Consider the following 11,205-nt stretch of genomic DNA (forward strand, 5'->3'; position numbering starts at 1 on the left):
TAAACATCAATAAACATCAGATTTATGGCAATTTGATCCAAGCTCTCCTCCTCTCCCTGTACCTCAGCTTTGGTGCTTACCAGTATTAAGTACCAATATAAAATCTGTACACTGCACTGATTTGAATTCATTATAATTATTTTTAAATGCAATACACCAGTGTTGAACAGAGAACCAAAAACTGAAAGAATCAATGCAACTGATGAGGAGAAATCTCCCATTTTATGACAACATATACAAGTTAACTGTATTTATCCATTAGGACTGGTTCAAACTATAGCTTAATGAGGAAAATGACAGCATCACTAGTGCCAGTCTGTACTATTGCACATCTGCGTCTGGATACTGAAGTATCCTGTATGTGTTGTTGAAACTGTGCCAAAGCCCCAAAAAAAGCAACAAGACAAATGACGTAAGGCTTAAACAGTCTGACGGGTTCACACGAGGACAGCACCACCTTAATGCAAAGTCAGTGAGTTCATGCTGACTTTGTTATTATGAAACCATGTCATTTAAAGTTCATACAGATACGGTATATATATGATTAACTGTACAATGACACGAGTCACGACTAACTAGAAAACTGGGTAAGAGGTGATACAGTAGCTATACGCTGGGCTGTGTTTTGGCAGCAGAGGCAACTGAAGCACTAGAGCATTGGACTATTAAGGTGTTTGTAATTACAGGTTGTGACATTTGTTTATGTTCTCTTCCCAGGCAGTGACTTCACAAATGTTATGTTTTTGCAGTACAGGACAAGATACAGCCTGTACAATACCATGAAATAAACAAAACCACTGACTCCATGCCATACATTTTTATAAGGGTGCACTGAGGACACATGTTCCCCCCTCGGTGAAGACTGAGTGTGAGGAGAGCTGCTGCACACACACCGAGAGACACACACAGGCTGGCTGGCTACAGTGTGGAGCACTGAGTTCACAGCCAAAGTTGATATTGTGTGTAATAAAATGAACCACGTCCAGCAGCCACAGGCCTCCTCCTCCTGCTCCTACAGCCCTGTCACTGCAGCAGGAGCAGCAGGAGGAGGAGGAGGAGGGCACCTGTGCTACTACAGCACCGTGGGTCTGACCGTGTTGTCTGCCTTGCCTTGCCTTGCAGCAGGAGCCGTGGTCTCCGAGGAGGAGGTGGAGGAGGAGAAGGAGGAGGAGGCATCACCAGGGGTAACGTTACGCCTACATCACACAAGTCGTCACAAATCAAAGTCTATAAACAACGTCGGACTCGGAAAGTTGCGCTCCCATATAACCTCGGTAGGTACCGCTTCAATGTGAGCAGCAGCTACGGCCACACCGGCGCAACGACGCCGCGGAGCCGGAGGAGGGTATAGTCCACCGGGCCAGCCCGAGCTGTGACGGAGGGGGCGCAGAAAAACACTCTCCCCCCAAATGTTCCCCCCCTCTCTCTCTCTCTCTCTCTCTCTCTCTCGCCATCGACGTAACAACATGTCGGCAAAGGACGGCCATGTTTTGCTGGTTATGTCGAAACGGGGAGGAGGAGGAGGAGGGAGAGAGGGAGGAAAAGTAGACACGATGTCTCCTCTCCTCTGCCTGCTCTCTTGCCTTCACCGCCGCGTAGCTACCAAAGTGAAACTTAGGGGGAAAAAACAAACAAAAAACGTGGGCGAAAACGTCCAATTAACAACTAACTTACTTGGCGGATAACATACTAGTCTCAGTCCGCAGGTGTATACTACACTAAACACGGAGGGGGCAGGCAAAGTTCACGCGGCGAGACAAGTTAAAATATTTATACAGAGGCGTGGGGGTGTTTGGGAGGCAAACAAACAACTGCATGCGTGTTGTTTTTAAGAAAAAACTTAGGGGGGACTTTTCACGGCGAGACGTATGAAACACACACGCACACACAGACACACACACGCAGAGAGAGAGAGAGAGGGAAACAGTTTCTCCATTTCTTACCTGCCCACCGTTTTTGGCGCGATGCTCAGGTAGTGCGGTTCGGTCCCTGAAGCCCCCGCGAACCGACTGCAAGAGCCCCGTCTCTTTTAAACAGTCTCGCCGCGGCCCAATAACCGAGCAGACAACAGGCGACAGGAAAGAAAAAAAAAAACTGGCGATCACAAGGAGGATCTACGCCAAAAGCCACATGATCGCCGACGTCAGAGTACGTATTTGCATGCCGTACCGGGGCGCCGGTGTCCGTCCACAGCAGCAGCAGCGGGTCCATGGTGTTGTCAGAAGAGAGCGGGGGAAAAGTTGAGCGGCTGGCCGAAGGGGAGTGACACTGTGCGGGGAGGCAGCAGCAGGAGAGCCGCGGGCTGCATGGAGGAGCATGGCTGCTGCTGCTGCTGCTGCTGCTGCTGCTGAAAAATGAATGGACTACTAGGCTACGTCTTGGAGCCGTCAAGTTTCTCCTGTGCTGATGACTGCTGCCTCTCTCTGGTCGGAGCTAATTGAATATTAAAGTATCAGAGAGGGTGGGGGCGTGTGTTCAACCTCAGAAACCCCACCCTCCTCCTTCCGTCACCCCGCCCACCTCTCACTCTCTCTCCCTCTCTTTCTCTCTCTCTCTCTGCATGTGTGTGTTAGAGGGAAGGTGTGGAGCTGCTGCAGTGCTTTTTTCAAGTGGAAGCTGTATTTGGGTCCCATGCAGTAAGGAGAGGAGACAACACACACACACACACCTCCTGCCCTTCACCACAATAGAGAAAAAACACATGCACATCTGGATCCACAGAGGTTAGTCTGAGGTCAGCTGATACTCACAGTCAGTGTTAGTGAAGCTGAGATGACATAGGCCGCTCACACACACACGCACACACACACTCACACACAACAGTGACCTCCTCTGGATCCACTGGAGAACTGATTCTGCCCTTGGCCTGAGCATGTGCCACATCTGCCATGTAGCTGCATGTTTATAATGAGTAGGCTACTATAGGCCTACATAGGGTATACTGCAGCGAGCAACCCTTAATTCCCTCCCAGCATTCAGAAAACACACGCAAAGACATTAACATGGTAAAAAATTCAACTGCACAAAAACAACATACGCTGCAAAAACTCACAACACAGTAGAAGTGTTTCCCAGGGACTCACAAAAGTGAAATGGCGCACACTTTTGTTCAACGCTTCTTGACCTTAGAAGTTCTGAAGTCAGCTCCTTGTTAGTAGGCTAGTGTTTGAAAATAAGGTTTTAGGAGATTATTAGGTTTTAAGAGTTTATTATTATGATTCAGCTGTATATGTGTTATTAGCTTAGCCTCAGTCAGTCGCCAGGTCCCTCACTTTTTCCCCCCTGAAACACTTCTGTTGTGAGTTTTTGCGCTGTTAAACTGATTAGATTGTTTTCTGAATTTGTAGCATGTTTGTTTTCTTCAGCTGCAGTATGTTGAGCTCTCAGGGCCACCGTAGTTAGAGACACTGCAGCAGGGCAGAGGTTTGCTCACATGTGGCCTGAACTGTCCTCAGATTATTTTTTTCAGGATATGAGATGAGGAAAGCACAAAGCATGACTCTTTTCTTTTCTTAAAGACATATTCCAGTAATTTTTCCATAAAGTTAAGTGAACACATATGCTTCATTTCCCATAATACAAGTCAGTCTTTTAATATCTGGTAAACACCAACATCTTTCAAATATCATAACTCAGTTCATAAAACTAACCATAATTGTTGAGATGACTCAAATATTGAGGATGTGGGACTAAAACTAGGATTTGGTGCCAGTGACATTATGATGCAGTTCACCTTAAAAAGTATTATTCAGCCTGTTTCTGTGAATATCAGTGTCAGTAATTTATTGCTATATATATCATTATGTAAACATAAAGTCAGTTGAGTGCTACATTACATAAAGAGACTGTCTTTTTCTTTTTTACAACTGAACACAGAAAAAACTGAACTCTACCACTCAAAGCAGAAATCTTGCTTTTGTGAGACTGACCTAAATTGCCACATAAAAACTTACTGTATTACAAAATCAGCCTACTACCACCTTAAAAACAGGACACAGAGAAAACCTGTTTATGCATTAATTTTCACTATTGCAATGGTGTCGTAACAGATCTTGCAGCAGCTTGTCTCAAATCCTGCTTCAAGAGTCTTCCCATCGCCCACCACAGTAAAACACAGATCGCCATCCCATAAATCACTGCATTGGCTTTGTGTGTGTCAAAAGATAACTTGTAAATGGTCCCAGGCTTAAATGCATTTGACCTACTACTTGTATGATATTAAGACTCAAGCCTGCTCGGTTTTATTAGTATTAACACTGAGTCATACAGTAGAATAACTGTCATTTGACTGGGCACTCCTTGTCTTTGACTATGATTTACTGTATATCTCATATATGACTGGTATAACTCGTTTGGTCAGTACCATTCAAAGAAAACAAGTAGATCTTGAATGGCTTTTATATAAAAGCAGCAATTATTACATGATTATGATTTCTCTATTTCTCATAGCAGACTGTCCTGTAGATCGAGTTGTGGCAATTTCCCAAGCTTTCATCCCTATTTTATTATGATATTATTATAGCCTAAATATATAATAACAGATTGCACTATAGATTTTACTATTACTGACTGATCAAAACACATCAAACAGCCAGTGATATTGTGAAATGTGGTTCAAGTTCACATTAATGCAACTACTGTAAAGTCCTTTATGACAATGACCTACAGATAATTTTAATATTTTTGTGTATAGCTATTATTTAGTGACTTTTTAAATGTTTAATCTCTCTTTGAAAAATGGGTTTTTGGTCACTCTGGAACCAATTTTACAACCTTATCCTCCCTGACAGATAAAAATACACTCAGATGATCACAGACTCCACTGCCACATGGGTTTGTGTTGCTTTACCAGCTAACAGCATAGATTACGTCTTTTCTCCTGAGGAAAAAGGAGGGAAAATATATATAATCTACACATTGTTGTTGTTGTCACGGTATGTTGTGAATCAAGATCAGAGGAGTGTGACCTCTTCTGAGGACAACATGTGATTGAAATAAAGGATCACTAGATGGTGCCAGATGGCTGTACCATAAGGCCTATCCTTACTTTCTAAATCCCAGGATAGGACTGAACCTAACTGGTTTTTTATGTTAAATGTGCATGTATGGAAGTACTTTCAGCACTTTTATTAATACATTTACTTACTTTTATCATCTTTTGGGACAGACTAGGCCTACAACTGCAGCTACTGAAGGTGCCTATCAATTATATCTTAGACAAAATAGTGTGTAATTCTGCCATCATGATTTTTTAAATAAAATACATGACAAGTTCATTTTATTCAGGACTTTGCAACATGATGAACTGTTGACAGGATTAAAATTGCTGGAGTAACGGAAGAGTTAAAGAGTTGAGTGATAAAAGGAGCTGGACACATGAGGGGGTGGGAAAGGGAGGGGAGGAAAGAGGGAGAGAGAATCAAAGCAGGTAAATTAAATTAGAAATGACTCATGTCACAATCGTTTATTAACAGTTAAAGCATCAGTGTGTGGTCAGAAAGAAAGTTTAGTAGTTACTAAACAATCACGAGTGGTCAACAGATCACTGATGAACATGTCTGTCACGTAGGCCTATTAACAAAAAGTGGCTGTTCTAAAGCTACACTTTACACGCTTTGGCATTTTCTAAACACGGAACAACGCTGCTCCGATGTCTGCTCCATCTGCGCATCGTAGAACCGCACATGCAGAGGCAGCCTCCCGGGAATTACTTAAAACGCAATGAAAAAACAATGAAAACCGGACAGGACTTAAAAAATGGACATGTCGGGCAAAAGAGGACTTTTGGTCACACTAACAAACAAACAAAAACCCTCTCCAACAAGACACTTGACACATCGGTCATGTTTTGGATTTCTCAACATGCCAAAGTGGACAGAGATAGGCTACTGTAAATATTTGGTACACAAAGAATGTTTTTTCTTTTTTTTTTTAACCAAAACACCAAAACCCAAATTCTGCTGTACCTACTCAAGCATAAGCACCTTGTTAATAGTGTTTACTTTATCTTCAGTTAGTTTACAGTTTACAAGGTTAGGGCTAGGCATAACATTAGAGCTAACAGTTACTATTTAGGCTACCATAGTTTATCAGTCACTTAAGACAGTCTCAGCAGCTGAATTTCCAAACCAAACAGTATGTTTCAGTGAAATAGTAGTTGAATTTTAGATGTATCTAGCCATAACTTTTATTAGGCTAAGTGTACATTAACAGTGCTAGCATATTGACTTTTTGCCCAGGGAATCAGTTGGAAACCTAAACAATTTAAAGGGGCAGTTCAACATTTTTGGCAAATTGGCCCATTGCCATAATTGCTAATAGTCATAGCAGTAGGTTTGTTACCTTTATTTGTCGGTGCGAGCTATTTTTAGAACTGCCGAGCCAAGCGGCGAGCTGCTCAGAGCTATGCTACGGAGGCTAATGGGATTTCTTGGTTTCCCTCATCAAATACAATCCAAAAACTCCAAAACGCTCTCACGGACAAGTTGTGACCTGCACATTCACCACGCTGAGATAATAACGGAACGTTACGAGACAGAGTTGTTTTAGAGGTAAATTCATGCAAAACCGCTGATGTGCGTTGCCTTCAGGGACAGTTTTTCAGCATGCAGTCGCTGTATTTACCTAGAAAACAACTCTGTCTCGTAATTGTCCGTTATTATCTCATAGCATGGTGAATGTGCAGGCCCACAACTTGTCCACGAGAGCGTTTTGGAGTTGTTGGATTGTGTATTTGATGAGTTTGATGAGTTTGATGAGGGAAACCAAGAAATCCCATTAGCCTCCGTAGTGTAGCTCTGAGCAGCTCGTGGCTGCGCTCGGCGGTTCTAAAAATAGCTTGCACCGACACATAAAGGTAACGAACCTACTGCTATGACCATAGTGATTATGGCAATGGGCCACTATCCCTTTAAACTAAAAGGTCATCCAAGGAGACAGTTATTGTAAGCTGCGTATGGGGTAAAAGGGCAAAGCCTAACAAGTGTAGCAGCAGTAGCCTAACTAAAGGGGATGAGGTTTAACAAATGATCAATTTCAATTAGCCTGTTGAATTTTATTGTTGCCTTGTTTAGCAGTTGATAGCCCTGTGTAATGGGACTGCTGTGCTTCCAATGACCTGGCAAGTTAGTTTGCCTTTATGTGCTTATTTGTGTGCATGTGTGGGTGTGTGCGTGTCGGCTAGGTTGTGCATGTACTTCCCCGGCGAACAGTTTTGGCCCATTCAGACACCAGACAGCTGGAATGTAATCAAGAAGCTGTTTGGTAACGATGCATTCACAGACAGATCATCCAGTGGGGGTTTAGAAATCCTGTTATCACTACTGTAACCTCAAACTGACTTCCCTTCCCACGCTCAGGTTCAGCCATGACACAGCTGGTGTCATAGCTGATGATACAACCATGATGGATCAAATGCAGAGGAGGAGCAAAGAGCAACAAACTGAAAATCATAAGCAAAGAGAGAAGAAGATGAAATGATTGCGACTTTCATATTAAGGCCTATGTAGGTGTCACAAGAGTATATAGGAGGAGGAAGGGGTGGCATGGTGACCATCCTGCCACAGCTGTGCTCCCACGATGTTCTTGAAGTGCTGGAAACCAAACAGGATGAAGAGCTGAGTAGGACAGTGGAGCAGACTATACTTTGGCAAACACTACATGCACAAATCCTTTCTCAGTCACAGGAGAGGACTGTTTGTGAGGTCAATTAAGTTCACTGTGCTGGTAGATTTAGTAAATACACTGAATCGCTGAGGGCCAGTTGAACAGAAGACAACCATGCCATGTAGTGAAGTGAAGCTGTTTTACAGAGCGGTTCTGCTTTTTATACGATCCTGAAAATTATTTTGTTGGCTCAGTTTGGAGCCTGAATCCAACACTAAAGTGTTTGGCTCATCACTGTACTGTAGACTACAGTTCCCTGATTGTTTCACTGGGTTGTGAAACAATTCCATATGATGTGATAAAATAGACAATTACAAATGTGTTTTTGAAGAAAACCACCTCCTATTACAGTGATGAAAAAACCCACTGTATGTCAGTCTGAAGATCCAATAAGTCATTGTACTTGTATGTAGAAACCAGATCACTGCTCTTCCTTTTCCCCCTTCCTACCTCTCTGCCTCTCAACTTTCTTTGATTTCAAATGTAGCCTAATTCATTTGTTTGCAAGACAAAACCAACATTATTTGTAATTTACCAAGCACAATGGACAAAGAAAAAATATTATAAAATATTGTGTTTTCCCAGGGCAAATGAAAAGAGGAAGAGGGCCATTTATCCAGTGATTCATCACCCCATCTCCATTTCTGTGAAACACTAATCCTTGTGGTCTATGAATTGTCACTTGAAAAACAGATGATATGACCGCAATGACATGGACTGGGAGGAGATACTTTGGATTTGCTTCCTCTTTGTGTTTGAAATGTGCGTCCTTTGTCTGGAGTCATCACTGGCATGATGCAAGTGTTTGTTTGAACATGTGTGTCTGCCATTGGCACCTCTACGTGTTGTAGTAAAGTTTCTCAAGAGCCTGACAGAGCTACCACTGTAATCATCAGACACACACATGGTTACAATTACACCATATGGCTTCAAGTAAGAGAGGGAGAGTGAAAAAGGAAAGCTGAGAGACAGATAGTGGAGGCAAAGTTTAAGAGGAGTGGATGTAAGTTGGAGTGGAGAGAGAGGGGAAGCAAGTAGGTTGAGGGGATAGAAATTAAGATATTGAGATGAGGTGGGGAGATCAAAATTACTGGGCAGAGAGGGATAAGCAGAGAAAAGAAGAAGGTTGTGAGAAGCTGGAGAGAAAGGGGCGTCAAAGTGGAAAGACTGGTAAAAATACCCTATTTGCTATGAGGTGTGGGCAGTTACAGTACATGTAAGAAAAAAAAGTGTACATGCTCTACTGGGCTGTGGCCCCCTTGAATTGTCATCACCTTTCTTCCCTATGCAACCGCCCTGCCTGTGACCATATAATGTAGGCCTTGTCATGAAGATCTCTGCCTTGTACTGTATGTCTTAAGATACTGCATGTTATGAATCGAGAGCCTGCATCTCTAGAGCTTCACTACATCAGATGTAGAAATATAGCTAGTGGAGAGGGTTTTAAAACAATATTTGGCCACTTGACAAACACTGGACCGTACTGACAGCCTACGATTGTGTCTCGCTGTGACAGAGGGGACAACACGTGGTTGCCAGTACTACCATCACAGCGGTAGAGCTGGCAAGGAGAGTTGAAAATAAGAAGTAAGCGGGAGCAACTGCAGCAGGCAGGCTTTATAAGCAAAGTTTACCTCAGTATGGGTCCGAGTACAGGAGGAAAACAACCTGCACACAGCAACAATGCTCTCTTTGTGGCTTATTCAATGCAGCAGTATGGGGATGCCTGACAAAAAACAGTCATTGGTTAAAAACCATTGTGTTAGATCAGATCACAGTGGGTGTATTTGTGTTGTGCAACGATCCACTTTGTCACTGATATTTTGTTTCCTGTATCCAGTCATATAATTCAACTCTTCCTTGGTTTTCCATTGTGTATCTGCCTCGTTTACATATGCATGACAAACTCAGGCTGTTGGCCTGTAATCAAAGTACACAAGACCAACGTCGCATAATCCGCTGCAATGTGCTGGTTATTTACAGGATATGTTTCCCCTTTGATTTCTGTGTATGTAGTGTTTCTTGATTGTATGGGAGGAACTCAACATGTACGCAGCAGTAGAATTAAAACGAGGCTTGTAAACAGTGCTGTGCATACATTCAGTAAATAGTTTAGATTAAGTTTTTATTGCAGGATTTAGGAATAAGGCTATAATCTCCTCAGGAATACTACATCACCACAGCATCTCTCTTTCTTACTGTTTTCATATACATTTCTCACTGACTCATTTATGTGTTTCCCTCTCTCTGTCTTCCTCTCCACTCTGTAATTTGAAAGCCAAACAGTTATTCCTCCTTTATCTGTTTGTCTGTGTTATCGCTTTGGTTCCTGATTACAGATGTCTTGGGTCTATTTTACAGTTTCAACTTTCACATCCTATTTTGGTGATGCCGCTCCACAGGAGGAAAGAAAATACTGCACCCAGTGTAACAGACACATCTAAAAGTACCATCTGCATTACCTCTGCTTGCCCCAAACCTGCTTCAATTTGCTTTTCAATTTCCCCAGTCCTCTAGATACTGAATGAAAAATGCACTGCGCATTTAGGCAGCCTATAGCGATGTCAGGATTCAGAAAAGAGTGAAAATTTTCCAAACTGCCTTGGGATACAAAATGAAAACACCACAGTTCTGCGCCTCGCTACCTTCCCTCTTTCTTTCCCACTCCTCCCTAGCTCATTTCAACTTTTCAATCTCACCTTACCTGACCTTCCGTTTCTGTTCCCTCTCATTTCCCCATCCCTCCTTTCACTCCCTATGTCTGTCTCATGTACACCACAGCACTAACTGCGGTAACCTCTGCACTAAAAGATGGTCTTGTCGGCCTCTAATTAGTATGCCAGCACCACACAATAATAGACTTTGTGGTAAATGCGAGATGAAACGATGTAACTGAAGAAATATGAACAGAACATCTTGTTCTCCTTACTGTCTTCCTCTCCGTTTCTCTTTTCCTTTGCAAAAACCCAAACATGAGCCTTCCAGCTGGGTGTGTTGCCTGTTAAAGAAAGTTAATTGGCATAAAGTGGCTTAACGACCCTACCGGCTAATGGTGTCCGTTTACAGCCAAGTGAACCAAACCCAGCAAACGAGTGAATGGGGGCACTGCTGTGACCGCAGCCTGAGCCGGTCAACTTGAATTGGACTCACCTGGGAAGCAGGATTTATTCCAGTTTGATTCACTCAGATTTACTGGTTTAATTGAAAGACTGACCCATGGTCACGGACACGGGTTAAACAGCTTCCCAGAATCATGGACGGGAACAGGGGTGAATGGATATTTGGTCGCTGATGGGGAAAATTGTTTGAACCCTGAGAACACTGTTTGATGTCCAGTATGGGATTTGGAGGGCTACCTGATTCATGCTGTTTCCTCTTGGGTGTTTTGTAACAAGTTCCGTTTTGGCTGATCATTAAGGAGGTCGCTAGGCTTATATAGACGGATACTCTGCAGCCCTTTTATACTACTGTGGTGATAGAAAGTGTCCACTCTGGATAAATATATGCAGTTTAACAGTGGACACCTTGTCATGCATGGTG

General features: G+C 42.9%; 2 protein-coding genes across 5 annotated transcripts in view; both read right to left on the minus strand.

Moving 5' to 3' along the window:
- zhx2a (zinc fingers and homeoboxes 2a) overlaps positions 1-2,414 on the minus strand; it is a 28,103-nt gene extending 25,689 nt beyond the window's left edge. For 3 of the 4 annotated variants that reach the window (XR_014596067.1, XM_083990422.1, XM_083990421.1), the window contains exon 1: positions 1,944-2,414. The gene's annotated coding sequence lies outside the window, so the exon portion shown is untranslated. The remainder of the gene's footprint in view (positions 1-1,943) is intronic. The other variant, XM_083990423.1, reaches the window with a different exon arrangement.
- mrpl32 (mitochondrial ribosomal protein L32) overlaps positions 1-10,484 on the minus strand; it is a 133,402-nt gene extending 122,918 nt beyond the window's left edge. The window contains exon 1 of the mRNA XM_083988863.1: positions 10,480-10,484. The gene's annotated coding sequence lies outside the window, so the exon portion shown is untranslated. The remainder of the gene's footprint in view (positions 1-10,479) is intronic.
- Between the last annotated feature and the right edge of the window lie 721 nt (positions 10,485-11,205).

This window comes from Trachurus trachurus, assembly GCF_905171665.1.
Source record: "Trachurus trachurus genome assembly, chromosome: 16".
NCBI classification, from domain to species: domain Eukaryota; kingdom Metazoa; phylum Chordata; class Actinopteri; order Carangiformes; family Carangidae; genus Trachurus; species Trachurus trachurus.